Source organism: Lynx canadensis, chromosome C1, assembly GCF_007474595.2.
Source record: "Lynx canadensis isolate LIC74 chromosome C1, mLynCan4.pri.v2, whole genome shotgun sequence".
Classification (NCBI taxonomy): domain Eukaryota; kingdom Metazoa; phylum Chordata; class Mammalia; order Carnivora; family Felidae; genus Lynx; species Lynx canadensis.
Window position 1 is genome coordinate 74,512,496 of NC_044310.1, and position 15,582 is coordinate 74,528,077.

The 15,582-nt window shown below is 39.5% G+C and overlaps 2 long non-coding RNA genes across 2 annotated transcripts in view; one reads left to right on the forward strand and one right to left on the reverse strand.

Annotated features, from left to right (window-relative positions):
* Nucleotides 1-1,908: 1,908 nt before the first annotated feature.
* LOC115521222 overlaps nucleotides 1,909-15,582 on the reverse strand; it is a 97,414-nt gene continuing 83,740 nt past the window's right edge. Inside the window, exon 5 of the long non-coding RNA XR_003970993.1 lies at nucleotides 1,909-1,961. This is a non-coding gene — a long non-coding RNA (uncharacterized LOC115521222). The remainder of the gene's footprint in view (nucleotides 1,962-15,582) is intronic.
* The window catches only part of LOC115521224, a 56,995-nt gene continuing 46,130 nt past the window's right edge, over nucleotides 4,718-15,582 (forward strand). The window contains exons 1-3 of the long non-coding RNA XR_004343977.1: nucleotides 4,718-4,826; nucleotides 8,760-8,817; nucleotides 11,590-11,654. This is a non-coding gene — a long non-coding RNA (uncharacterized LOC115521224). The remainder of the gene's footprint in view (nucleotides 4,827-8,759; nucleotides 8,818-11,589; nucleotides 11,655-15,582) is intronic.

The window sequence follows — 15,582 nt, forward strand, 5'->3', positions numbered from 1 at the left end:
AGGTTACAGATGTTAACTAGACTTATTGTGGTGATCATTTTGCAATATATACAAATACTGGATAATTATATTGTACACCTGAGACTAATATAATGTTGTATGTCAGTTATATTAAAAAATATCTCTTTTTGGTGTGCAAAGCAGCTCCAGACTCTGCCTCTCACTCCACATTGTTGGTGGTTTTCTAAAACATTTCTAATTCTTTTGTCTGTCCTATATATGACCCTGAAACAGTCAAAGGCGGAACTTTTGGTCAATTGGCTTCCCAGTTGTTGAGTCAGCTGCTGGCTAAAATTTGGAATGCCCAATTTGTCTCAGCCAGGATTTAAAATAGGAAGCTACACGTTTAATGCCTTTATGTGCCTGGTCTTCAATATTTACAAAAAAAAAACCAAACAAGTGCATAGGACTTTGGTCACATTGCTGTTATTGATAAAGCATTCACAGATTTCTTCAATAGATTCTAATATATTTTTCATTTTATTTAGGTTGTTATGCTTGTTTAGGTTGAAAGAAAGTTTAAAAAGCATTAAAAACGACAACAACAACTTCATAAGACTTACACGATGCTGGGTTATGTGAATGGTATATGTTACTCTGAAAGTCCCCAGGCCTCTTTTATCATAGTCAGTATCAGTTAAAGGGAGGCTCCATCCACATGATTCCCAAGCACACCTCATTCCAAAGCAGATCAATGGTACCTTGCCACTCTCCTAAGCCAGCTGCAGCATGAGCTCAGCCCAAATTTGGGCAATTGAATTATTTTTCTCAGTGAGGTTTTAGCAACCATTATTACTATCCCAGGAAGTTGTCCTTTCTTGGAGATAAACTGTCATGACAAACTCTGTTTTCTATTTAGCACATATTTCCAAATTCCATTGCTCTGCATGGAAGAGAAGAAGCATATGTTGCTTCTCAACACCACTCACTTCAAACGACTGAGAAACTCAGGGTTGTTTAGGCCACAGGAGCAATGGACATACACCATCCAGAAATCTCCTATTGTCTGACAAAAATGCCACAAGCTTGCATTGATAACATGCTATTTTTGTTCACCATTAACCCATTACCGCTGCCAGCAGCCCTTTAAAAAAAAATCAGAGCTCTCAAAAAGACTCAACCATCTCCATACCTTTTCTTTCATCTCCCAAAGAACAAAGAAACAATTCTGTGATTTTATCAGGGTTAGTTAACGATATTAATTAAAGGCACTAACTGTACCACATTGTGTTTGGTTGCAGTAGTGCTGTCACAGAGGGGATTTAAAATGTTCCAAAAATGACATCTCAGCCCTTGAGAAAAAACCCCACACAAAACCACAGCCAGGATTGGTTCTAGTGGTTGACATTTGGATCTATGTTCGAGACAAGGAAGCCAGAAAGAAAATAGGCCAAGAATCAGCAATCCTTTTAATCCAATGTCCTTTCAAAGTAATGGGGAGCAAAATATGCCACCCTACAAAGTGCCTCTTTAGCACAGGATTACTTTGAACTGAAGGCAACTAAGAAGAAACACTTCTCTGCTGCCCCCCCCCCATTGTCCTAAAAGCAGGATACAGATTTGTAAAGGGGTCCACTCTTCCCTCTACCAGGAAGGACAGACATTACTGAAGATAATTCTGGACACTTTTCAGCCCCGAGGGGGCACCAGAGGAATCTAGATAATAAACTCCATTAACTAGAACTTATCTGCCATTAGTTTCCCCATATATTAACCTTACCACAATTTGCCACCCTAGAAATTCAAAGTCTTTTTCCTTAGTCTTGTCCCTTCACTAAAAATGTATAGCATATTGTTCTTTTCTTAAGCGCTAAATGCCCAAGTTCTAACCACCCCTTTGAGTTATTCATTACTGAGTACTCCCATGTGTACATAAGACGCACTTGGTAATAAACCCGTTTGTTTTTTACCTGTTAATCTGTCTTCTGTCAGTCTAATTTGCAAGGCACCAACCAATGCACCTAAGATGGGTAGAGGGAAAGAGAGTTACAGTAAAACCTTGGATTGCAAGTAACTTGTTCTGTGAGTGTTCTGCAAGATAAGCAAACTTTTTTTTTTTATTTTTTTTAATGTTTACTTTTGTTTTTGAGACAGAGAGAGACAGAGAGAGACAGAGCATGAGCAGGGGAGAGGCAGAGAGAGAGGGAGACACAGAATCTGAAGCAGGCTCCAGGCTCTGAGCTCTCAGCACAGAACCCCGCTCAGGGCTCGAACTCGTCAACTGCACGATCATGATCTGAGCCGAAGTAGGACGCTCAACCAACTGAGTCACCCAGGTGCCCTGATGAGCAAACATTTCTAACAAATTTTAACTTGATAAAGGAGCGATGTCTTGCAATACGAGGAGTACCTGATGCCAAATGTCACATGATCACAACTGAGCCAATGGCTCTTAAAGTTCGCTTTGATATACAAGTGCTTTGGATTGACAAGCATGTTTCCAGAACAAATTATGCTTGCCAACCAAGGTTTTATGGTGTTTTCCTCCCCTACAAGAGCATACTAGAGGACAGGATGGGGCTGATAAACTGCCTTTTTCTATCTTCTCTAAAGAGATTACCCATCTCTGAGATTATTGGTCTAGTGTCTTCTATGATCATAAAACCTCCCAGTAATTGTGGGTAAGGGATAAATGAAGATAGGAAAAGCCATGATTTTCTTTCCATTTCTAATTTTGGAAACTTCTGAAATTAAAGGAAAATTTTCTCTTTTTTGAAAGAAGCAGAGGCCAGTAGGCACAGTACATCTGATGATGTTTTAAAAGTAACGTTTTGGAGTTCATCCCCATGGATGGGCTAGGCAACAGCAGAGAAATCTATGGAACTTCGATTAGCCATCACAGTTTTTCATTTTATTTTTTGATTAACTTTTCTCATGCATAGCTGAAAAACACTAAACAGAATGAAAGGCAAGTTTTGTAATTAGACTAGATTGCCCAGGGCAAGAGAAAAAGAGACACAAGCAAATCCTGTAATTCAGCTCCTAAGTAACATCCTCCACATGATAGAGTTCCTTCATACATTTTTTAATCAGGTTTTAAAGTTTTGCATGTATACACTGAAATGTTTCTTTTGGGAAAATGTATTTGTTTGCATCAAGGCTTTCATTTTCTCTTAAATACAACTTTGCCCCCGTACTTTATAACATACAGTACATAAAGGTATGTGGAGGCAGAAAGGAAAGGAAAAATATCATGAGAGACAAATACATGATGAAGCTTACATAAGTGACTATAGCTCTTTCAAAAACACTATTCACTTGGAGATAAAATTGGGATGTGGACCAAATCATACCCTCTGGGATAGCAAATAAAAAACTAAGTGTAGTATCCTTATTATGTGGAAAACTGCAGAACTCCTCATATAGAAAAATATCTGATTTAAGATAAAATACACTTTCATTCGACAAAATCTTCCATGTTATCTTTATGGCCCAAACAGAAAACTGTGGATGATGTGATAGAATAGTTGAAGGAGTGTACCCAAAACAGTATTGATGGTTCAATGTCATCCTGCAGCAAGGTTTCTCTTTGCCTTGGGACCAAGAGCATTTTTCATCAATAAGTTATATAAAAGAATAAGCCCAGCATATTAGTAACAAGTATACAAACTGAAAGGATTAGTGAAGATGGTAAAATAAGTATGTTAAGATTCCAGAAGGACTCGAGAAGTATAGGCCAGAACTAACAAGATATCTTTAGTAAGGATAATTCAGGAAGGTATAATTCTACACTGGGATCAAAAACTTGGGTGCAAATTTAGAAAATGATGGAGAACTAGGAGCTAGGGTCTGTATTAGAAAAAGTCCTAGGGGCACCTGTGTGGCTTAGTCGGTTAAGCATCTGACTTTGGCTCAGGTCATGATCTCGTCATTCCTGAGTTCAAGCCCCTAGTTGAGCTCTGTGCTGACAGGTCAGAGCCTAGAGCCTGCTTCGGATTCTCTCTCTCTCTCTCTCTCTCTCTCTCTCTCTCTCTCTCTCTCTCTTTCTCTCTCTCTGCCCCTTGCCCCCCCCAAAAATAAATAAACATTAAAAAATTTTTTTTTTGAAGAAAAAGTCCTGAATATGGAATTAGAGAACACCAGTGATTTAAATCAATTTAACTTGCTTATTTCCATCTATTTTCTCATGTAAAAACTGGGTATAACAGTATCTACCTCTCGGGACTGTTAGGCCATTTAAATGAGATGACATGTGAGACCAAATCTTATAGCAGTTTATGTGGACTGAGGTCTTATGAGCCCCCACACAAAGTCAGGATCAGTTCAAGCAGTATCATGCCTCTACCATGGTTAGCACTAGTCAAACCAGAGAATAACACTGTGATAGGGGCCTTGATTTTAGAGGAAGGGAAGAGAGTTAGAAAGTGTTTATTGGACATCCATTTGTGAGTCTAATAGCAGGTTCTGGGGATATTCATTAGAAGCCATGGTCACTATCCTTAAGGAGCTCTTACTCTAGAAACAAAGGATGAGAACATCCATCTAGAAGTTGGCCAGTGTCTTACCAGCTCTGTAAGCAAAGTCAATGAGAAACAGTTGTCCAAGTCACCTACTCCATCTAACCCAGTGTTTGTATCTACACAATAAACATTTTTTGAAAAATGAGTGATATAAGTTTTGCTTGGAAAGAAGATAAAGGGAGAACAAGAAAACTCTCTTTAATATTTTGCAATTCTAATTTCAGAGGGAAGAGATCTATATTTGTAGCTCTAGAGAGCAGAACTGAGGCAAAAGGGTGAGAGGACAGGAGGCAGATCTGAGTTTTCTACAGAAAAACTTTACACTAATGAGAGCTGCTGAAACAGAGAGGACTCGCCTAAGAACTGGTAAGTGCCCCATCATCGAAAGTGTCCAATAAGGGGCTACCCAGGATGGTCAGGATGTTCTAAGGGAACTCCTACATGGAGCGGTTGGAAGCCGAACTATATGGGAAAAAAATTACTTTCCATTTTAGAGGTGCTCGTGGAAGAATTACAAGGCTGTAGTTCTAAAATCCAGTGCCTGTTTGCAAAGCCTGTCACGCTAAGGGCTGGGAAATTAAACTGGGCAATAGCATTTGGTTCAAACGGAAAAACCAAGAGGGAAGATGACAACTTAAAAATTATCTCAATTTATAATGAGGACTCCACTAACTGTGTGGCATCTGGTATTGGTATGTATAGATGTACAGTCAGTCTTCAAGCTCCATGGCAGAAAGTTTTCCTGGAGTCCTTGGCTCTGACATGGGAGTCTGAATTAGAACAGCTATTCCATAACTGGTCAAGTGCATAAAGGAATTTCTCTCAGCGTGCTTGCAGAAGAGAGTCATTGCTTCAGATGTAATAGCTTATGTAACAATTCCCAGATGCAGACTCATGTCCCCCAAGACAGTCACTTCCCTATGCCTACCTAGAATAAAATGAAGCAAGTGGAGTTAACCCCAGACCGGAATGAAAGGTGCACCCATGTCCTCATTAGGGGCTACCCTCTAAGCCCTACCTAATACCTGAACACCTCATGCTGAATCACCCTCAAGAAAAATACTAATGATAGCACTGCTGGTACTCAGTCATGGCAGACACCACGAAGATGCTCATGAACGTCCTCTATTTGATAAACATTGTTCTATAACAGCAAAAATACTTATTATTGTAAGATTAGTTATCATATTTTATCTGAGCCTGAGAATCCTAAAGCTTGGCCTTCTTTGTGTGTCTCTATTCAAAGATCACAAGCTATGGTGTCTTTTTGTGAGATATTTGCCTTCATAATTAAGACATACTGTCTGAGACCTTAAAGTAAGATTTGGATAGCAGACCGAAATTACCCCTTCAGGATATTTGTGTACTTGTACTCCTCTAAAAGTTATATGTCTTTGCTTTAAAAAAACCAAATGCGGGGCACCTGGGTGGCTTCAGTAGGTTAAGTGTCTGACTCTTGATTTCTGCTCAGGTCATGATCTCACATTTGTGGGATCAAGCCCTGTGCCAGGCTCTGTGCTGAGTGTAGAGCCTGCTTAAGATTCTCTCTCTCTCTCTCTCTCTCTCTCTCTCTCTCTCTCTCTCTCTCTCTTTCTCTCAAAGAAAAAAATCTACTTAAGATACAAGAAGAAAAGAAAGAAAGAAAGAAAGAGAGGAGGAAGGAAGGAAGGAAGGAAGGAAGGAAGGAAGGAAGGAAGGAAGGAAAGGAGGGAGGGAAAGAGGGAAGGAAAGGGGGAGGGAGACAGGCAGGCTGGATCTTTCTCTTTCCAGGCCTCTTAATTGAGATCCAGGGTTTGTGAATCTCTGGCAATACAGGACCCTTTGCCTGGTACCCTGCTCTTTTATGTTCGATACCACATCAGGGACACTGATTATACTTAAAAGCTAATATATTTATTTATGGTTCTTAATGGCTCTTTCCATTGCTGCTTTACCTCTGGTCCTATTAATTAGAATCAAGGTAAAAAAAAAAAAAAATCCCAAATTTTCTAGCCAGAGTTGCATGTAGAAGCAAAACCAAAGGCTTAACACAAAAGGGAAGAAAAACCGTGAAAAGTCCATTTCCAAAATTAACAAATAGAGAAAGCCTGAAAACCACACACCCCAGGGCTCCATTTTGTCTTCAAGAAAAATCAGGATCTAACTTTTCACTCAGAAGTTTCCATCTCAGGCCACTTCAGCAGCACAACATTTCAATTCTATTATTTAAGAAATGGTTTGAAATATTCCCCAATTCCGCTTAACACATCCCAGAGCACATTTCCACGGTGTGTAAGTGCACTGCCAAACAGCCAGCTCGCTGCAAACACAGGTGGGAGAGCTCGGCCAGCAGGAGAGGTTACATTTGTTTGGCAACTTCCTTCGGGCTGTTAGAGCTGAGACCACGAGAAGCTAAATTGAGAAGTGCTTCTTGACGTCTGTTGTAAACTAAGCTGAAGAGCAAAGGGCACAGCCCGAGGCCTGGAACAAAGGACAGAGCAGGAGCGGTGATGAGCCACCTGAATGATCCTGTTCCTCAGCAGGGTCACAAACCAAAGTGCTTTCAAAGGCCCATGGCTGCCATTTGGAACCTCTGGCCTTTCTGCATGAACGCCAGACCCCAGACCAGCAAGTCAGAGACAGTACTTCACTCCACCTCTCCAGCCTATATTTAATTTTTTCAGCAAACACGGTAAAAAATAAATGAGGTTGTACTTAAGCTGTCAAAGGCCTCACCACCTTACCTCACCAGAGGACTTCTGACTAGTTGGTTCTACCTTTAGTGCTACCTCCATTGGCCACAAGTTGTTATGTTAAACTCAGCCTCAAAAACACTGAGGCTGTAATCCACAATCCGTTTTTCATTTAACGTCTAAACGTTAAGACAAACAGAAACCTCATCAGTAAACAGTGTGACAGTTATCTTTTTAACTGTCATTTCTGTAAGCTGATACACATCAAGCTCACATGTAGAAGCTCAGATGTATCCTAAATCAAGCTCAGATGTATCAGTTGTTCAAATACAAACATATTTAGCAGATTTCTGTCATTTCCTCATATGTATATTAATTTGCGAATGACTCACTTCATACATCTTGATAAACCTGAAAAACTATCTGTTGAGTTATTCACAGATGCCAGTGCTGATGCTGGCAGGGCGGAAAGCTGACAATGTATGCAGGGTCAGCGATGCGGGGGGAGGGGGGGCGGGAAGTAGCTGAATGTCATGGCCCTGGGATCATTTTAATCTGTCTTGGGGTGCAAGAAGTGTCACAGAGGTTCGCCTGAAATAAAAGTGTCCCTTTCCCTTAGCTTGTTTTGTACCACCTAATCCTCTAACTCTTTATTAAACATTATCTTTTCCATCTGCTCTAGTGAGTGTTCAGCACGTTGTGGACCAACTCCAGGCTGATTGGTTTTTATGGGCAACATGATCTCAGTTTTATGCACATACTTAGGATTATCTCAAGGACAAAGAGGATGAACAATCCATTAACTCTAATAAGCAACTACACATCTCAAGATAGTTACAGCATATATTTGATTTCAAAAGAAAAGGCTGGATTAAAACATGTCCAAAAACATCTAACCTCCAACATATAGAAATAGAATTTTCTGTTCTCCATGCTCTGGCGAGCGCTCCTACTAGAAATCACGTCTCAGTCCCACTCAATCAGACTTCCCAGCCCTTAAATCTTATTTTAAGATCTGACACTACAGCAAGAAAAAGATCCTCTTGAAAGCCCTCCTCGTGATGATCTGTGGGCAAAGCGTGCAGAAAGTACACGTGCACGCTCACACACACACGCGCGCGTGCACTTTTTTAAAGGAAAATGCATTGTTATTGCTTTATGTAGAAAACTTATTTCTTCAGTAACTTTATACTTACATGGTTTCCATGGTTTAAAATTATAAAACCTCAGTCATGAAAATTTAGTCAAATACACACAGTCACCTGAGAAAGCCAATTTATATTCTTAGCCAGTGTTACTGACAATTATTGGAAAACCATTGCTAGTGTTTATTTCAAAATTTAGTCCAATGCAAAGTAATCTACTAGGACCTCATTTGCCCACATAATTGTTAAAAGTTTCTGCTTACTTGATTTTCATAAGAATTCCTTTTAAATACTCATCTCTCTTTGCACCACTGTTTTATTGATGAGCTCAGTCTGTTTCTTTGGCTGACCTTTCAAACAAAGATGCTTGCTTTTTCTGTTACTTTAAATCTTTATGATCCTGTAATAATAACAATTATGATGGCATCTGATCACACTGTATATATTAATGACAAGACATATCTGGCCACTTGTCTTCACAGCTTACTGATCTCATTGATGAGAGCTGTCAGGCTGCCTCCTTGCAACTTGTAATTCAAGGTAATTAAAAACTAGCTTTTTTAGCAGCTTGAACTTTGTTTTGCAGTGAATTGGAAATATCGCATGCTGCAGAAATAGAGAATGTACTAGTCACCTGCTCGGCCTTATGCCAAGAGAAGGTGTGAAAAACAGGTACAGGAGTTAATCACCTATCCAGAGTGAGGACTTTCAAGCCCTTGTATGTGTGTCTTTATTCATTGTTTTGCTCAAGGGAAGAATGCTAAAGTGCAGAGCTGAGTATCATCTTCTGATTGCAGTTTAGGACCTTATTTAACAGGTCAAAGCCAAGGTAAAGCCAAGGTGAAGAACGAGGCAGGCATGCATAAATGGGCCCAGGCTGTCCAGAAGAATGCACCAGCCAGCAGTGCCGGCCTCTGGGGATGGAAGAAGAGGGCTGGGGTGGCAGGAAGAATTACTTTTCACTGGGTTCTATTTTGTTCCATTTGAACATTTTACCTGATGTTCGTATTACTTTAAAAACAAACAAATGTAGTGATAGCTAAATAGCGTTTGCCCTCCCAGCACCATGACAAGCAATCCCAAAGGTCAGCACCAGCAAAATGGCGCAGGAGCCAAGGCTGCCACCGGGAGGCCCAGCTCCTCACTTGTTTTCCTCTTGACCGCAGCCAGTGTCCTTAGACTCTCACCCTGTTAAAGCAAGTGCCCAAGAAACTACCTGACTACTGAATACAAATGAAGGATGACAGTCATGCTTTCATACATACACATTCAAAAGCAATGTCCAACTGAAAGGAACGACACAAATCTTCATCGTCAAGACCGTTGGAAACCAATTTTCCTAGATTACACAATTGGTTGGGGAGGATGCCTGTGTGTGTTCCAGTTTGGAGGGAAGAGGAATATCTGTGCAGGGAAGAGGAGGGCTATGATCATGAGCAGAAGATGGAGTCCTGGACTGGAGGACACCCCACCAGGGGCATAGGCGGGCCTGACCATGCACACCTCTGCACAGGATGCTGGGTAAACCGGGTCCTTACTCCCAGCCCCTCCCAATGGGGCTGGTGTCTGCGCGAGCCCTGAGCACAATGATACCCATAAAACACTGTCACTGCATCCCTTCAATGTGGTAGAGCAATTGCACCTGGCAGAACCCTGGGCTAGTGAAAGTATTTCTGCAGGGTTCTTAGACAGCTCTCCATGAGGCTGCTCTAACCTTCCTTAGCTGCTTGACTTTCCTCCTTTCTGCCTTTCAATGCCCCCTTGTGATACTGCTTCAAACCCAAATTTTCTTTTTCTAGACACATATGCATGCATTAGAACACAGTAAGACAAAAACTTACCTACTTGAGAATTAAATTTTTCACCTCTAGGCAAGTTAGTAAGGCCCAACTCATTCATCTTCTCCTATTTGCTGTTTTCGGCAATATAATTACATGGCACTGACCAGTGAAAATGCTGGTAAAAGGCTTGTGTTATGACTCTGTGCCTGCCCTGCATGCCCATGTTATTCTGCATAGAAGTTAGCATGGGAACACCAGCTCCTGTTACTGAATAAGCCATGTGAAATCTACTTTACGACATCTGCTTTTGTGTCCATATGAGAAATTATTACATTAAGATTATGCAGCATTGACCTTTTTTTTCAAAATGGAAACACCTTCTTTGCCTTTGCTTCTTAAAGTAATAAATGCCTGCTTTCCAGAAACCTAACACCAGAGAAATACAAAGTTGTAAATAAGAGGCCTCTTCATAATTTTCTCTGACTGGGATATCCACTGTTACCAGTCTGGTATATATTTTTAGAGATATCTGTTATACACAATCACTAATGAGTGTATATTGTACATCCTCTGCCAGAACTCTGTTCCAAGAGACAAAATCTAATGCATGCTATCTTAAGCACAAAAAAAAGTCTCACATCACTTAAAGAATCCTGGTAGTTTCAGGCATAGCTTGATCCAGGGACTCAAATGATATTACCAGGACTTGGTTTCTATTTGTCTCTCACCTTTGCCATTCTTCATGTTGGTAGTGTTCTTGGGGTCCATATCATGTCCACAAACAGCTCCAGGCTTACCTGTCCTCAGATTAAATTCTAGCAACAAAAGGTGGAAAATCCATTCTTACTATTTCTTACACAAGTCTTATGATCTGTATGGATCAACATAGCTCAAACGATCACCTCAAACCAATCAATATACCCAGGAAAATGAAATGCTCTAATTGACCAAGATTGAGTATCACACAAACCCCTGGAGCCAATTGTGAAGTCAACTCCTTCCTGTTCACATGGACAGAGAGTGGATGCCTCCAGAAAATCATGGGCTGTTGACAGAAAAGTAAATAAGTGCTAATAAACAAAAGCAACAAACACCCCCAATACATTTGCTTCTTTCACCAAAGGCATCAGAGCAAGCTACAAAATTTGTGGGATTCAGTTCGCCATGAAAATATGGGATCCATATTCAAAAAATCCTAAAAAAGAAAAAAGTGGCATTAATGGTACTAAAATATAACACTATTTTTGCTCTTCTACCTTCTTCCTGTCAACTGATCATGGTGTTTGTTTTTTACTATATGATGTTGTTTTAAGTAAAGAAAAATTAAAAATTCAATTTATCAGCATGGATATAACTATTCATATTTATATTTTCTGTATCAGTTTTGAATGCAGATATAAAGCTCTTAACTCCTGTATGGATTACCAAAATTGTACAACTGGAATTTTGCAGCTCCTACCTACATACAGATTTCATTCTTAGGCAGAACAGTGGAAACAAACTCAATTGCTTTAATTTCACCTCTTGATAGGTGCACCTTCTACAACACTGTCTACCTGCAGCTTACGGATGAGTTAGGAAAGACTTAAAGGAAATGTAAGTATGTGTTTCTCTCTTCTCCCTGTACTTCTATGCCATCATTTTGGCACAAGTGGTTGGCAAATACACAGACGTAAGACAAGCATGAAAGGATATGGTAGGGTTTCTCAGTCGTTCACGGTTCTCAGAACACCATTACTTCTTTCTGCATTCAAAGCAAGTTTTGGTTTGCATGGAACACATGGCCTCTTGGAGCCATCAGGGCCCCCATCTGCTCACCTGGAGATGGAAATCCCTTACCTTATACTCACTTGAATCTCCTTAAACTCCCACACATGATGAATTAACTAGAATTCTATGCTCAGGGGCATTGGGAATGCTATGTGTAAATGGTAAAGGGTGGGAAAAATGGGAAGTGGGAAAGGATGCCAGGCACACTTACTGCATTTGTCTTTTCTGCTCATGCACATGCTCCATTCTCTTATCAAATCTCACTTATAAAACACAAATTCAAAAATAAAATTCTTGGGGTGCCTGGATGGCTCAGTCAGTTGAGCATCTGACTTCGACTCGGGTCATGACCTCACAGTTCTTGAGTTTGAGCCCCACGTCGGGCTGTCTGCTGTCAGCATGGAGCCTGCTTCGGATCCTCTGTCTCCCACTTTCTCTACCCCAACCCACTTGCTCTGTCTCTCTCTCTCTCTCTCTCTCTCTCTCTCTCAAAAATAAATAAGCCTTTAAAAAATAACTAAATAAAATTCTTAAGATTTCCAAGACAGCTACAGTCAAGTATTAAACCAAGTTCAGGAACTTCTGAGTGTCAGGCTTGTATGACTGCAGAGGTCACAGGCCAAGAAGTTGGCCTTCGGTCTCAACAAACAGAACGTGGTTAAGGAAAACCCACTGCTCAGAAAGAAAGGAGGTTCCACATAGAGTAGTGGTAACAGCTATGGCAAAAAAAAATAGAAGCATTTCAAATATCTGCCCTGCAAGTTATGAGTACTCAATCAAACCTACTGCATGTAAAATTCATTCATTCTTAATGGTTACGTAGTATCCCATTGTATGATTGCACCATAATTTATTTTAAACAGTCCCATATTAACATTTCAGTTCTCTCCAATTTTTCAATAAGGCTTTTATGATATTCTTGAAAATTCATGTGATTATTTCCCTAGATAAATGTTTAGTGGTAGAATTGCTGAGTCAAACAAGATGCATGTTTTAAATTTTTATATACATTACCAGACTGCCTGTCAGAATGGTATACCAGTTTATACCAGTGGCAGTGTATAATAAAGCCTGTTTCCCCATACCAAACATAGGATATTACCATTTGTTTTTGTCTTTGACAATCTGAATGATGAAAAATGGTATCATTGTACTTTTTTTGAATCATGGCTGAGGATGAGCATCTTTTTATGCTTATTGTTAAATTTCATCTTTCACATTTCTGAACATACAATTCTTCTTTGGGGCCCCCATCTCGCATTCATGAGAGATGAAGAAAAGGGAATGAATTGAAACAATATGCTATTATTATTTCCTACCAAAATGAAGGACAATCATTACAGCCACCATTTAAATGAAGTGCTTACTACACCTCATGCACATTATACACATCATCTCTTCAAATCTTCACAGTCTTCTTGAATCTTAGAAATCAAGACTAGTGTTACCCCCCATTTTATAGAGGAGAAAACAGAGGCTTGGAAAGTTTAAGTAACAGTTAGGTGGTAAAACAAGGACTCTGTTGGAACATGGGTCTGTCTAAAACCAAAGTCCTTAAAAACCTCCCTAAAACCCTGGTATCCAACTATATGTTCCTAAACTCCACCTAATGTTTCTCATTTTTCATATAAATATGGCACCTGTTCTGCATCTGGTTGGATTTTGAGCATACAATAATCCTTAACCACAGAATGGCATTGTCTAATAGCTAGAAAGCCCTGAGGATGTTAACCAAAAGGCAGAATGTTACCTAAACTCTATCTGTCTGGCCAGAAGCTGAAAGGCAACTGGGAAAGCTGAGTGTGCATCACTCATCTTGAAGCCTCGTAAAAGAAGGGAAATTGTATTTGCAAGTCCAATTTCTGAATGTTTGAGGAAGCCTCGCAGGAACACTGCAGTGAGGAGTTAAAATGAGGACCCAGAGAGGGGATGTGGATAATATAGTGTGTGGGGCTCTCCACTGCAGGGTATGTAAATACTTTATACACTAATTCAATTACATTTTCAGATTATGCAGGAAGACTGATTTAAGCAACAGCCTGCACTGCTGTCCCATCACCCATGCATACATGCAGGAGAACAGAGTTAAGAGAGCTGGGTCGACCTTAACTCTGGATTTCTTGACTTTTATGGGCTTAAGTTGGAACTTTAATGTTTTATTAATGTCGAGTTTTTGGAGTCGGTATTCAAAATGTTTCAAGCAGAGATAAGATGGGTCTCAAAGACCTGGAATCTGTTTCACATTGGCAGGTAGTAAAAAAAAAATAATAATCCACTATTTTAGGACAAATTATCAACCGCTCAAAAAAATCAGTGGATTATTTTTGCATAAATTATTAATGCTGCGTAAAGTGAAAATAATTAACATGCCATTCTTGGTAAAAGCATGGATAGTGTACATAATTATGAGTTTTGGAAGTCCTGTTCTAATATATAACTAAATACATTCTTAAATTGATCATCTTCAGAGAAAGGGCAAAAAGAAACCATAAATTAAAGAGATTTGCTCAAAGCACAAAGAAATGAGCTAACCCTTGTAAGTGCCTCAAAGAGTCAAAAAATTCTAGGTATCTTTCACATTATTTATATCTTATATTGATTTATGCAAGAAGTCCCTTCCAAAACCTTAAGGCCCTGGTTCTATGTGTGATTTTCTAGAAAGAAATTCAAAGATGACCCAAGGTTGCAATTTGTAGTAATAAAAACTTTTCTATCAGCCTAGTTCTCTTCTTTCTCAAAAGATTTGGCCTTTGGAAAAAAGTGAGATTTATGTAATATATTTCTGAGTGAGAAGGAAAGAGCTGTATTATGTGTTAATTTCAGGGTTGGTTTTTTTTTTTTGCATCTGAATAAATATATTTGATGGTCTATATTTTCCTTGAAAATGACAGATTAGCCTTTTGAGAGACCAAGGATCAATGTGCTACAAACATTTTAATCAGATTGCTACCATTAATGAATGTTAGCACTTTTCCCCAGTGTTGCTTCTGTTTCTGCCACCATCTATGTGACTTGCTTTGCCTCATTTCCTGTTCATTTGCAATACTCACAGGTTTATCAGACAGATTTTTATTTTTCGGGAAACTGAAGATTTTGAGTCACATGTTTTCATATTCATAAATGTCTTGACTGAAGAACAAAGTGAAAAGAGATTTAAACTGTGCAAAAGCACTGCTTATGAAACAGTCACTCAGAATCATCTGAATAATCATCTCAACTAAAGCGACTGTTTGTGCAAAGACAAAAGGGGCCAAATTCTGTCCTTGGATGTGCACACACAGCTCCTATTAGCTTTTGAAAAGAGCTATGTGAGTGTAGCCAAGGACAGTAGTTAGCTCAATTTGGTCTAATTTATCCAGACCACCACAGCCATGAAAGATAAAGACGGCTTATGAGACATTTTGCATGTCAGGACAGTAGCAAGCTTGGTGTTTTTCCAGTCCCCAGGGTTTCCTTCATCAGGCCAAATGTCAGTGATCACATCTGAGAAGTTTGAAAAGTACAGAGATCAAATTGACTTGCAATGCCGCTTACCCTACTTGGCAGCCCTACCTCAGAGAGTGCCATTCTTTCTGGGTTGGGGGCCAAACTCTAGCAAACTGAATTTACCAAAAGGAAACAGACTTAGTTATATGTAAATGAAATTAAATACGAAGATAAAAATAAAAGGACATTGATTTGAAACAGTTTTTTTTTAAGACTGATCAAGAGATATTGAATTAATATGTTTTAGACAGTCTTAATGCCCTAGTTT